Source organism: Lytechinus variegatus, chromosome 18 (genome assembly GCF_018143015.1).
Source record: "Lytechinus variegatus isolate NC3 chromosome 18, Lvar_3.0, whole genome shotgun sequence".
In the NCBI taxonomy this organism is placed as follows: Eukaryota; Metazoa; Echinodermata; class Echinoidea; order Temnopleuroida; family Toxopneustidae; genus Lytechinus; species Lytechinus variegatus.
The window spans coordinates 14989262-15003532 of record NC_054757.1 but is presented as its reverse complement, the minus strand read 5'-3'; the positions used below and the strand labels follow the sequence as shown (position 1 = coordinate 15003532).

Sequence of the window (14271 nt, the reverse complement as noted above, 5' to 3'; positions counted from 1 at the left end):
GACATGAATATATAAATATATACATATATAACCTTGTATAAATTCCTTAATTGTAATATATGTTTATATTCTAAAAGCTACCAGAGAGATCAATATGCATGTGTGTATAATATATATGTAGTCGAATGCCGAACAGTGAATACGATGAGTATAGTGTACCTATATGTCTGAAGATAAATGTAAAATGTGTGAATATTTTTACTACACTGAAAATATTATGTAAATGATTTGTGTATAAAAACAAGAAAAGTCGTGATTATTAAATAACCCATTTGTCAACAAGCTTGAGAATAATTGTACAGGGTATTTACTTTGATTGATTTTAGTTATGAATGAATGAATGAATGAATGAATGAATGAATGAATGAAAGAATGAATGAATGAATGAATGAGGAGGCGCAGTAGCACAGTCGGCAGAGCGGGGGATTCGTATTCCGGTGACCCGGGTTCGATTCCCACTTGGTGCGCTGGTGCCCTTTGGTCAGGCATTAATCCTCAGTACCAGGTCCTTCGGAGAGGACCTTAAGCCTCTGGTCGCTAGCTCACAAGCATTTATGTTTTCTTAGCAATCAGGTAAAAAAATCACCACCAACCAATAATGAATATACCAATTTGGGTAATTCAATTCAATTAAACATTTTTTTTCAATTACATTTTTTATACAAAGTGTGCGAACAACTTTAGTAATAATCAATAATGTATAAATTTAAAACATTATTGCTTTTGACCCTGTTTTTTTTCTTTGTAAGAAACATATTGACACCACTGTTCCCAAGGACCCCCCCCCCCTACAGGGGCCACCATGCTTCAGAATAACATATTTTGTTGACAACTCTTTCTTTATACAATTTGTCAGATTTCCCCCGTTTAATATCTTTCAAATTACATCTTGCCTCCTGAGCATAACAAATGCCATGGGAAAATGTAATTTAAACCATATATGTCAAGGTCAGGATGGGATAATGTGAAATGTGTAAAATAAACTTAAGGGGAAAATAAAAAAATTTGTGTACAGAAAAAATGGAAAGTTGTCCACAAAATCAGCCATTTTGAAGCATGTTTGCCAATTTGAGGATCCCATAGAAAGTACAAAAAACTGTTCAATCTTCCATAACTCGCTTATTCTATAATTCTATAACCGACTTTGATGAAACAATAGTCTATCATTTATGGTACAATGGATTCCCTCATTGTATTTTGGTTTCCTTTAACGACTTCCTGTCGGGATTCTTCCTGTCAGGATTTTATTTTACAGGTGTCCTTGAACTGTAATTTGAGTATTTCAAAAATTAAACCAGATCTAGCCTGATGACCAGCAAAATTCACACAAGTAGGCGATGTTGATATCATGAATATATATTACCACTTTGCAAGTTTTCGCGTATCAGTACATCTTTATTTTTACTATTATATTGAGAACCATCGTCGCAAGAATCCACATAATCTCCGTGCATTGAAAATTGTGAGGAAAATAGTGAAAAGCAGTGGTTTAAAATGAACAACCCGTCGAAGTTATAACCCTTATCTTGTAATATCAACATATTTTTAAGATCAAATTAATGGAACTACAATAGCATCAAATGATGCAAGCGCGAAGCGCAAGCTGAAATTTTTGTATATATTGACTACAAACAGGTGTATTGTAAAGACTACTTTTAAAGGAATCCATTAAGAGTATACATATCTCACCATAGTCATCTAATGCGATTGCCAAGCGCTTGCTGATTTTGTTAAAATTACATCTAGACACATGAAGCACTTTTTGTAGTCATTGTAATCATAATTATCGTACGATAAGGCTTGTTTGCAAGAATTCACTAAGACCATACGTATTAACTAACCAAAATGATGCGAACGCGAAGCGCGAGCCGAAAATTTTTGATAATTAGATCAGAAAAGGGACATTCTAAGGACTGATTTTATGAATTCATGAAGAGCAGACATATCTCACCAATCCACGAACGTAAGCACGGACAGGAAATGTTTTATATTAAGAACTTAAAATGGGACAATCACTTAAGGTAGTCACGAAAAAGAAGCATATGTCACTAGAAAAAATAATTATAACTCGAAGTGCGAGGAAATATATTTGGTGTAACGTCAGGTCTTTCAAACATACTTGAAAACTATAGTGTTCCGAAAAAAAATTGATCTATTATATCTAGTTATATAGACAATGCGAGCAACAGGAACAATGAAGACATAGGCCCTTAGCAAATTATTTTTCATAAAGTATATGTAATATACAGTAACATAACACAATTATGATACAATATAACATTATAATGAACAATAATTTCTACTTTCCCAATACGTTTCTCTTCCTTTATCCCTCTTTTTCTCCTTTTCTCATTTTTGGCCAGCCGATTGGGGGGGGGGGGCGCGTGCTTCACATGCCCCCCCCCCCCGTAGTTACGCCATTGAAGTTTGGTGTATATTGACTTGAAAACGGGATGTTTTAGTCTAACAGGATTATATATCTCGTTGAACAGATAACGCGAACACCAGGAACGATAAACACATAAAGACCCTGAGCAAATTATGTTTCATACAGTTATGAAAAAAACTTTCTTATGTAATTAATCTAACATTAATATAACATCTAACAATGTACAATTATTTCTTTTTTTCCCACTACGTTTCGCTTCCTTTCTGCCTCTAAACTCTGAAAGAGGCATTTTTAGTTTGGGGAAGTTCCCGTGTGAGGGGAGAGACCGTCTTATCAAACACCCGACTCTCGCCAAGAATATTCATCATAAGTCCTTTGTCAGTACGGTCGAGTAAGGTCACAGTCAGTCGCGTAACTACGGGGGGCATGGGGGCACGTGCCCCTCCAACCGGCTGGCCAAAAAGAAGGAAAAAACGGGGGAAGGAGAAAAAGGGGGAGGAAGGAAGAGAAACGTATATAGTGGGAAAGAAGAAGTTATTGTCCATTCTAATGTCATATCATAATAATTATATTAGGTTACATTACATTAGAAACATTTTTTCATACTTTGTGAAACATAATTTGCTCAGGGCACATGTCTTCATTGTTTATGGTGCTCACATTGTCTGTTTAACGAGATATATAATCCTGCGGTACTAAATCCTCTTTTCAAGTCAATATACACCAAAGATTTCCTCGCACGTCGAGTTAGTATTGTTTTATGTAGTATCTTATGCTTCGTTTTCATGACTACTTGAAGTGATTGCCCCATTTTAAAGTCTTACATTTCCCGTCCGTGCTTACGTTCGCATTAGTGGATTGGTAAGATATGTCTGCTCTTCATGAATTCCTAAAATCAGTCTTTAAAATATCCCCTTTTCTGATCTGAATATAAAAAACTTCAGGTTGCGCTTCGCGCACGCATCATTTGGTTAGTGAAATGGGTTTGGTCTTCGTGCATTCCTACAAACAAACCTTAGAATGTCCTAATCACAACTGAATGTCCAAATTTTCAGCTCGCGCTTCGCGCTCGCAATATTTAATTTGTTAGATGCGTATGATAATCATGATTACAATAGCTACAAAAGTGCTTCATGTGTTTAGATGCAGTTCTAACAAAATCAGCAAGCGCTTAGCACTTGCATTAGATGACTATGGTGAGATATGTATACTCTTAATGGATTTTTAAAATATAGTCCTTAGAATGTCCTTGTTTGGGGTGAATATATTATTATTATATTATATATTATTTGATCAGTGAGATGGCATGTCCTTAAAATGTTTCTATTAGATCACTATACCTTTCGCGCGCTCACTAAGTGACTCAATTTTTGTGCTGGTGCCCCCCCCCATGCCACCCACGGTACGCTACTAGTCACAATGTTGCATAAATGCTGCAATGAATATCACAAAATTTGTGGGTAGGCCTTCATTTCTCTACAGTGTCACCCAGTATAAAAACAGGAACATTTCCTCTCAAAATCGTTAAAATATTTCTTCATACAAATGAATTTATAGGCTAATTAATATAACTACATTCCTTTAAAGGTTATATTTATAACACACAGTCAATGAGAGATAACACACAGTGTTGATCAGTTGCCCCCTCCCACCCTTAATTGATCACAATACACTAACCAATCGAAGCTGTTTGGAGATGATAATAGACAATTAAGGGGTGAACTGATGAAGAAAAAATTGGGTGATTTCAAGTCTGGTGTTGGCCTTGGTGTCGGTGTTGGTGTTGAAATTTGGATTGCTTCCCCTTGCTCAAAAACTTACTCAGAGTTTGTAAAACTGATCCAGATCATATTATTGACATCTCAGCAACTAGTGAGTGACTTTTCGGGACCAACTTCATTTTATGTTTGGTGTTATAATCGTGTAAAAATTGACCTCACACCAACACCAAAAGGTCAAAACCGTACTTGAAATCACCTACTGTCGCCATAGTACTAACTGAGAACATTGAATGAGTGATGTAAATGAATTCCGCGAACAATAATCCGCGTGAACAATCACTTCTCAAAGTAATCATTCTGAATATCAGATGGATCAAAATACCGCGATTAACCGTGCTTATGTCTGATTCCCCGCCCCTTGACACGTGACTCCCGTGAAAAAATCTCTTTTTTTTGGGGGGGGGGCTGGTCCAGGGAGCTGGTCATGATTTTTTTCCAATTAATTCCTTTTTTTCAATTGAGAATCCAATTATCATGATTATTTACCGTTAAAAGAACTTTTAAGGAAACCAAATTTCATAGATATAGTGAAGTCCACCTGGGATCGATTTCACAAACACTTTTCATTTTAAAAAAAAACCTTCAATAATAGTCTAAAGCTATATCATTCGATTTGATTGGTTGACGGTAAAGAATTTCTTTTTAAAAATGTTATATAAATTGTTTTGTTTTTTTAACAAGGCATTATTAAGCCGACCCCTAGTTTACAAATATATACATATTCATTAAACATTGACTGCTTGTATTCAGGAAACAAAATATAATCAAGCCTTATACATTTTATGTTACGATGCAGCGTTATTACCAAAAGAAATTGAAACCAATGATACTGATACATGATGCATACAGATTTACGTTACGAAGCAGCGTTATGTTACAAAAAATTACAATTAATAAGGATATCATCCTCGAATCCGAATTCGATGCAGTCTTGCATTCTACTCGCTATTCGCTTACCCCAAACCGGGAGATGGCATCAATAACGTAGTATTTACATTTTGGTATTACCCAAGACTATTAGCACAGACTATTATGTGCCTGTCTACCCACCATGCCAGCGTACACGCATAGTGTCAATAAATTATATAGGCCTCGATCTCCAAGTAACTTCAAAACTCGCGTCGATTTGTCGTGTGTGTGTCGTGTTTGCTCGCGATACCTCGAGAAATCTCTTATTCAGTCTTGGGCGTGAAAAGAAAGTGTTTTATTCAAATGATCCAGTCCTAAATGCAACCGTATTCTAGTTGTCGACGAGATTTAGGATACATAAAGCCCGGGACTTAAAGCCAGGGTTTTTTTTATCCCCACCATCATCACCATCAGCATCATCATCTCGATCTCTTACGCTATCAAGCGTCGTTCGCCTGAAGTCGGCCGGAGCGGGAATTGTTATGGTTTGCGACAAGTTAATGAATACAGCCTTGAACCCAACAGTGTGAGATAATCCTTGTAGCAATATGTTTATAGTATTACCTTTGTAAAGTCCTTTCGGCATGTGTACAACAAATCACTGGAATTAGCCAGGTGCCTCAAACATCGCGGGGCTTCCGTCATGTCCGCGTAGACATGGAGATGTGCTAAGCTATCCATATTTAAGGTCAGTGTGCGTTTGTTTTTATTGTAAAAGGTAGACATATGGCCTATATTTTTAATGTCCGGTATAGGCATGATAGGTGAGAATATTTGACACCCTTTGAGGGTTATGATCCTGATAACAGCAACGTATGAATTGCCTACGAGTATGTCTGCCGCACTCAGCCCATATTTGTATTTTGAATTTTGGAGTAAGGCGTATCATGCATATAGGCCTACTTGCAGGCCGTGATTCTATTCTGATATGTGCACAATTCTTTCGATGTTTATAATTCTTCAGTTCTATGTAGGTATAAGGAAGTTTTCGCGCCGCGACGCACGGCAGATTGAAGAACACGGTGCATGTATTGAAAATGCCCTTCAAATGACAAAGAACAGCTGGGAGGTCTTTGTCGAAAATTGGTAAACCGGAACAGTAGCCCAATTCGTCTGCAAGTGGATAAAAAAAATATAATATTATGTTGTTCGTCCGGAGTTTGGGACGGAACTGTTTTGATTCACCAATCTTCGACAAAGCCTTATTGGTTATTCTATAACATGCAGAGTGTTTGGAAATTCTTGTTTTATGTTCTTAATTGAATCCGTCGTGCATTGCGGAGTGAATACTCCCTGTCCTATAAGGAATGATCACGCCCCTCAGGAATTTGAGGTAGGCCCTATATACGAGCAATTTGTATCCTTTTTCAGCTTTTTATTTTCTTGAAACGAATATGATTGCATACTATATATCAACATTAGAGTTCTATGTATTATACAAATAAGACTCAAACATGTCAAAGGCAACGGTTTTCTCCACTGTATCATCGTTTATCACTTTCCATACTTCTTCTGTTTTCTTCGATCGCCCTTTCCCCTCTGTAATTACTATTTCCCTCTCGCATTCGCTGTCTTGGCAACGAGATCTTGGCATCGATGAACTGGTCATTTTACTATTCTTTCCTCATGCCGCGGTCACATCGGCGAGAGCGGAGCCCGACTCCGGTCCCATGCACCATGCATTACCGATAACACAATGGGTGATATATTACATAGTAAGAATGAAAATATGAAGGGTTAACTATTAAAAAGAAGAGCGTGTAATTCACATTTTCCATGCGAATAACTTTTTAGTATTGTAAATTTGTTTGGTCGTCGTGCACGTTAAGGCAGACATAAAATCTGACCTCCGAAACTCTATAAACCATAATCTTTATCTTTACATTATTCTAAACTAAAAACTTTATTACAATTATAACTCTAATAACCCTGTGCCCACTAAGATATCAAACGGATGCTCCGGCTTGAAAATGTCTATAGCTAAATAATATAGAGTAAAATTTACAAAGCAAAATGCCGAAAATTCCATCAAATTTGATAAGAAACGACGAAAATATTAAATTTTGGAGTTACGCACTATAATTGCATGTCGTCATGAATATTTATTAGATGGGTTGATTGTGCATGTCACATCGCAACTTTCCTTTTCTTATGTAAATACGTAAAATCATATTTGTTAATTTATTTTCATACATGTATGGATGATATCTTTTATATGTCTCACTTGTAATGAAATAAGTTGCAGCAATGAATATCTAATGCACTTAATCACTTGTTCTTCCAAGATTTTTGGTTCTTGAAGGAAAAAATAGAATAAACCTAAATTCATATAATAAAATACAAAGAACAATTGGGATGTGACATCATCAGTTTGCTCATAGAATATTCATGAAGACATGCATAGACTGCTTCACCGGAATAAGGCCAGTTTTAAAATGCCGCAACTTTGTTATTCCTCGTCCGATTTTGATCAAACTTTCAGTGTTTTGTAAATTGTGTGTCTGACTTGTCAGCCTGGAGTACCCCCTTTAAGATCGGAGCAATTGTCGCAGAAGCAAATGTCGTGACACCCTGATACTGAAACATTCAGAAGACCCGAGGTTTACGCGATATTATCATTATCTCTAGTGATATTTCCATCAGCATTTTTCTAGAATAATATGAAGCTTTGACCTGTTGATTACCTACCCAAAAGTTCACATTGAAAGAAGTTCAACCCCCCCCCCCCCATTCCTGGTGGGCGTTTCATAAAGCTGTTCGTAAAGTTACGAACGACTTTACGCACGATTGGAACATGTTCTTAGGTCACAACTCATTTACATAGGGATATCACATACATGACATAGCACAAAGGATCACCAGTCGTGCGTAAAGTCATTCGTATGTTGCAAACAGCTTTATGAAACACCCACCTGGTTGGTTGGATTGTAACAGAATTGGAATCAATTTGACCCTATTTCCTGATAGATCGAAAGTTGTTGTAACTGTCCTTTCCTGTGGTCATAGTGCATGCCTTGCATGATAATTTTCCCCTACTAACCATGCTAACGGTCGACCGCAAATTCAATTTCAACCTGCAAGCTCCAAACGACTATCGCCTACTGTTCATGCAATACATGTACCTCTACTAGAAACATTTAAAAAGTCACACTTATAATCATACTCTTGTTGCATTGACGCCCAATGGCGACAATGCATTGTTCTTGTTCCATATTCCTATTCCGTAATCTTCTTCTTCTTCTTCCACCAAAATCCCATTTGTTTAATACATGATTTTGTTAGCTCTACCCTGACTCCGTCCCTCATCCAAATTCATCCAAATTTGGTACACATGTTGTCCAGCATCCCTAGTTGTGCCTCTCGTCTTCCATTTTCCAAAATCACTCATGCATGACCATCCAGGCGCCATTTTGTCAATTTCAAGTCCATTTGCATACCATTCTTCATTCTTTCATATCTCAATTATCCTGCATGCTACAGACTTCTAACAAATTGCTATAGATAGTCCAAGACTTTCTCTATCATCTGCGACGTATAACTTGACCTTCAAAATGCCATCTTCATGTCCTAAATTCAAATCCGAAATAGCCTTCCTTCAAAAACGTCATATTTATTGAAATGTAAAGTCATAAATTCGTAAAATGGCCATAACTTTCTTGTTTTGATTCATTTTGAACTCATTATTTCAAGAATTGATTACGGTATCATAACATACAGGCTACTGAGTTTTCACGCATCATTGACCTTCCGTCATCGAAATAGCGCCCTCTAAAGTTTCAAAAACGCTTACCTTTGAATGCTCCTCATTGCGTCATGCGTGGCCAAACCCGTACCCTTTTTTGAATTTAGGGTCTTCAAGATATGATCTTTCATGCCATTTAAAAAAATATATACCTTACAACTGACGAAATATCTCAAAAATGCTCCCGAAAATCAGCAAAATACCCCAAAATGCACTTTAATGCCAGCACAACTTCAACTTGCTCTTATTTCCTTATTATTGAAGCTTATTCTTTCTAACTTGGCTGATATGAGTATTGATATATACTTCAACCGTTCGTCAACCTTTTGTAACAAAAACTGACAAAAATCTGACGTCAGCTTCAAATTATTGTGCAAAACCTTCATTTTTAATGTCTTTCTTTATATGGCATTTACTTCCGGTCTATTGCCTGCTCAAAAATAAAAGTGGTATCAATGTCACCGCATTGGAATACTCTTTCCAGTGATACCAAATACGACATAGGTCACAACAGAAAATTTCAAGATAAGTCAATCTGAACACATGGTATACTGCTCACTATGTACACATTATCAACAACAGAATTGTACACAGTGTCTATTGCATCGGTTTCGCACAAAAACTAACTCCTATGGCACGCCATGCACATCATTCTGGTATGTACTTAACACTGGGTTACGTTGATGAATTGTCAGCGAATTTGTATGCTTATTTCTATTACTCTCTCTGCGTCTTTCTCTCTCTCTCTCTTTCTTCAGTGGCCACATGGTCTAAAAATGGACGAAATTTGTTTGACTCGAGAATGTAATTTCCTATGAAAAGCAAAATCTGCCAAAATCCAATTTAACATGTAATTTTTGTTAGTCCTCTCCTGCCTCCGTTTCTCATCCAAATTCATTCTGATTTGGTAGACATACTGTTCATAATTAGGGACCATAACCTTTAGAAATAGCGCCTTCTATTGCAAAGTCTTGAAATAGTTAAATTGCCATAACTTCCATGTTTGAATTTATTTTGGTCTCATGTTTTCAGGGTTTGCCAATTGTATCGTTTCACGTACATGTACTCCAACTGTGTATTACGCATCAGTGACCATTGTTTTAAAAAATAGCGCCCTCTAATATTTTGAGAATGTATATCATCTAGAGTTTTCTCTTGATCTCCTCCTGTTTCTTGCCCTCTATTAAATCAGAGGCGTCAATGCATGCACATCGTTCTGAAACGATTGCAGTTCTAGTTTCCAAAGTGGGATCGTTATTTCCTGGTTATATTGCGTGCTGGATTCACATCTTTTAATACATTTTCTTTCAAAACGCAAACCAGTAGTGTTATTTAAAATAGCAGCATATAACTATGGACTTATTAATGTTTTGATCAAATGAAGGATTTTTTTTAAAGAACAACCATTGGTTCATATTTTTGGAACCTACTGTATCATAACTATATAAATCGTCATAATTTCTGCACTTTAATTTGTAAATTAATACAATTTTGTCTATTTCATAAACTGATCACAGGTATTGTTTCAATATTAGATGTATAATTTCTTTTTAAAAAAGAACAACCGCGAGTTTATGTAGAAAACCAGGTTGTATAAAGATTTATGAATCTACTGCCTTCTATTTGTGACTATCTAAATCGTCATAACTTATGCACGTTAATTATTAAACTTAGATCCATGTTTTATGGTAGCTATGTGTATCTGTATCATATTTCAGCTCTCCGGGCAAGCTAATAATCTAATAATGATACAAATAACGCAATTCAAAGCGACTAAGATTGAGTTTGACCGTGACATCCGAGCACTAATTGGTTTATCTTTTTCATCTAGACATTCAACAAGTTTCAAGAGTTGCAATAGACAATGGTTTCTAACGTTCTTCTTCAAATTAGATTCCATATACTGATCTGGCATGGATGAACGTTAATGCTACTCTTAATGATCATTTTCGAGGATCGGTCGGTTCAGAACTAAACACTCATCGACCTACCATAATGGCTGACATCGGATATCATGGACATGTTGGCAATGATTTGAAAGGAAGGAACTGAGTCTGGACAGGTAAATAAATGCAGGTAAGGCAAATGTCGAATTCCACATATTTTCCCCTTTTTTATCATGTGATATTGGCCCAATACACATGATACAAGTTTAAACCAAACGACAGGTTCGTCCATGAAGAAAATCTGAAGCCATATTGATTTGGGTACTATTAACAGGCCCTTTGTGTTTCCAAATACCTATTACAAAGGAAATTAAATCTCGACACAATAATGGTAGTTCCAGTTACGTAATGACTACTGTTGCCCATTGAAACGTACATTGAACTATTTGTTTTTCTTCTATACATTTGAATGCCTTCTCTCATGATCTATGCCACCTCTATCCCCTCCCCCCTCTCTCCATTCCTCTCTCTTACACCCCCGTCTCCCTCCCTCCCTCTCTCTCTCTCTCGTTTTGGCTAATTTAGTTCACCTGGATTCGTCAATATCCTCAATGTCATTATAGAGAAATGGAAATGAAAGAGAAGTGAAAAAATGAATAGAATTAATTAAGGTTCACCTGAAAACAAAGACAAAAGACTACCATGAAGTAAGAAATTCACAATGCGAATATAGATCGTCTATGTAATTCAGTTTAATGCAAACTAATTTTGTCGAAGAGGAACGCAAAAATATCGACGCAAAATACAACCAGGGACGGTGCCACGGGGGGGGGGGCAGGGGGTAACCGTGCCCCTTATGATTTCGCGTAACTCTTTCACCTGATTAACTGAGAACAAAAATATGACGTCACAATAGGTTATCTTGCCCCTCCCCTATCAAAATAACTCGTGGGGTGTTTCATCAAAGTTGTCAGCACTGACTTAATGGTCAGTGTTAACTATTTCAGTTAAATCCTTGGTTTTGATTGGCTAAGAAGCACTGGCCTCTGACTGTTGCTATGATAACTGTCGGAGAAAGAAAACTTGTCAGTGCTGACAGCTTTCATGAAACGGACCCAGGTCGCTGCCCCTGATCGCATCTTGGACATAGTCGCTCTTCCTTTTTTACTCACTGGCGTATAGATGTTTGGCTTGGGGGCATGACCCCTCCCCCTCACCCCCCCCCCAAAAAAAAGAGAGAGAGAGAGAGGGAGAGAGAACGAATAAGAAAAATAAATATAAAGGTGGGAAAACGGGTGAAATATGACATTATTTTCTGAACACTGGCAAAATCTATCATAAAATCCGATTTTCGCTTGCTTCGCTCAAAGTTTTGCCTCATTACGCTACTGGTTAAACGCAGTTTTGTATGTTTGATTTCCGTTCAAATGAATTCCAACTAGTTTCTTGCAATTTAACATTGCGCTATGTTACTCATGACTTGCAATTTGATAAAGGTTTTCTATAACGTCACATTACATTATAAAAAACAATAGTTCTACTTTTTATCACTTTGGTATACTTCTGTCTCCAACAAAATTTGAACAGGATGGTGGCAACAATAGACTGGGTTTATTCAGGGATTTCATGCAAGTCATAATGATAATAATAATAATAATATTAATGATAATAATAATAATGATAATAGTAATGATAACAATAATGATGATGATGATGATGATGATGACGATGATGATGCTGATAATGGTGGTGATGGTGGTGATAATGATGATGATGATGCTGATGATGATGCTGATAATGGTGGTGATGGTGGTGATAATGATGATCATGATGATGGTGATGATGGTGGTGGTGGTGGTGCTGACGATGATGACGATGATGATGATGGTGGTGATGGTGGTGATGATGGTGGTGATGATGATGATGATGATGATGATGATGATGCTGATAATGGTGGTGATGATGATGATAATGATGGTGATGATGGTGGTGGTGGTGGTGGTGATGATTATGGTGATGATAACGATAATACTAAAGCGCGTTAGAGTGAACAAGATATATAATTAGTCTAGGAGCCAGGGGGCTTTATTCAGAATTTTTGGTGGGGAAGGTTTGACAAGCTTATCCGGGGTAAAATTGTGCGCTGATTCCAAAAATGCCACTCTTATTGACCGTACTCACGCCATTTTGGTCATTTTGGCCAAATTTTGGCAAAAAATGACCATTTTGACCACTCTTTGGAAAATGGTCCCTTAACAGACTGCTTTTGTAGCCACATGCAATTAAAAGGGTCTATCTTAAGTAAAAATGCACACAGATTCCAGATAAAGTGCTTGCATTTGCCAAATCACAATAGCAGTGGTCATTTTGGCCATAATTTGGCCAAAAATGACAATTTTCATGATTTTTTTGCCGAAATGTGTTACAAATATTGATCAGAGCTACGACTGGATGTTTTTAGAAATCCACATTTATTTTCAAAATAAATGTGGATCATAACCATCAACCTCATGTAATTTATTCCGTCAGTTTTGACCTATGAGGGTCATTTTGGGTACTTTAGACATAACTGACCATTCGCGCAATTTGCATTATTAACTGTTCAAATAGGCAGGAAATTGAGGTCTTCAGCATGTTTCTTCTTCCCTTATAAAATGAGAATGCATTTAAATGTCCTTCATGTGTAAAATTTTATGCTGATTCCAAATATATCAGTCTAAATGACCCTATTTAACAGTTTAAGGTCATTTTGGCCACTAATGACCCTTAAAATGACCAATGACATCAGTTCAATTTATCCGAAAATACTTTGAATGTTACCAGAATAGTTACAAGGGCATACTGTGACACCTAACATTGGTGTATTAATCCTTGAAATTGAACATCTCAAAAGTATTTTGACCTCATGCAATTTATTCCATCAGTTTTGACCTATGAGGGTTACTTGGCGTACTTTAGCCACAACTGACCATTCACGCAGTTTTGCATATAATAAACTGCACATAGACAGGAATTTCAGGTCTTCAGCGTGTTTTATCTTCTTCCCTTATAAAATGAGAATGCATTTAAATGTCCTTCAAGTGTAAAATTTTATGCTGATTCCAAATATATCATTCATAATAACCCTATTTAATAGCTTGTGGTAATTTTTACCACTTATACTTATGGCCCTCAAAATGGCCAATGACAGTTCATTTTACCCCCAAATACTTCGAACGTTACCAGAACCATTACAAGGTGTGCTGCGACACCTAACATTGGTGTGTTAATCCTTTAAATTGAACATCTCACAAAGTATTTTGACCTTATGTAATTTATTCCATCAGTTTTGACCTATGAGGGTCATTTGGGGGTACTTTATACATAACTGACCCTTTACGAAGTTTTGTATAATAAAGTGCACATATACATGTAGGCAGGAATTTGAGGTCTCATAGCGTGTTTTATCTTCTTCCCAATATAAAATGCAAATGCGTTCAAAAATCCATCTTGTGTAGAATTTTATGCAGATTCCAAATATATCAGTCTTAATGACCCTATTGAACACCTAATGGTCATTTTGGC

The 14271-nt window shown here is 36.7% G+C and overlaps 1 protein-coding gene across 6 annotated transcripts in view; it reads left to right on the top strand.

Annotated features, from left to right (window-relative positions):
- Positions 1–5209: 5209 nt before the first annotated feature.
- LOC121431820 (carbohydrate sulfotransferase 15-like) overlaps positions 5210–14271 on the top strand; it is a 42556-nt gene continuing 33494 nt past the window's right edge. For 2 of the 6 annotated variants that reach the window (XM_041629573.1, XM_041629572.1), the window contains exons 1-2: positions 5210–5767; positions 10715–10883. The gene's annotated coding sequence lies outside the window, so the exon portion shown is untranslated. Of the gene's footprint in view, positions 5768–6264; positions 6413–10652; positions 10898–14271 lie in introns of those variants that run through there. The other 4 variants (XM_041629569.1, XM_041629568.1, XM_041629570.1 and 1 more) reach the window with 3 other exon arrangements.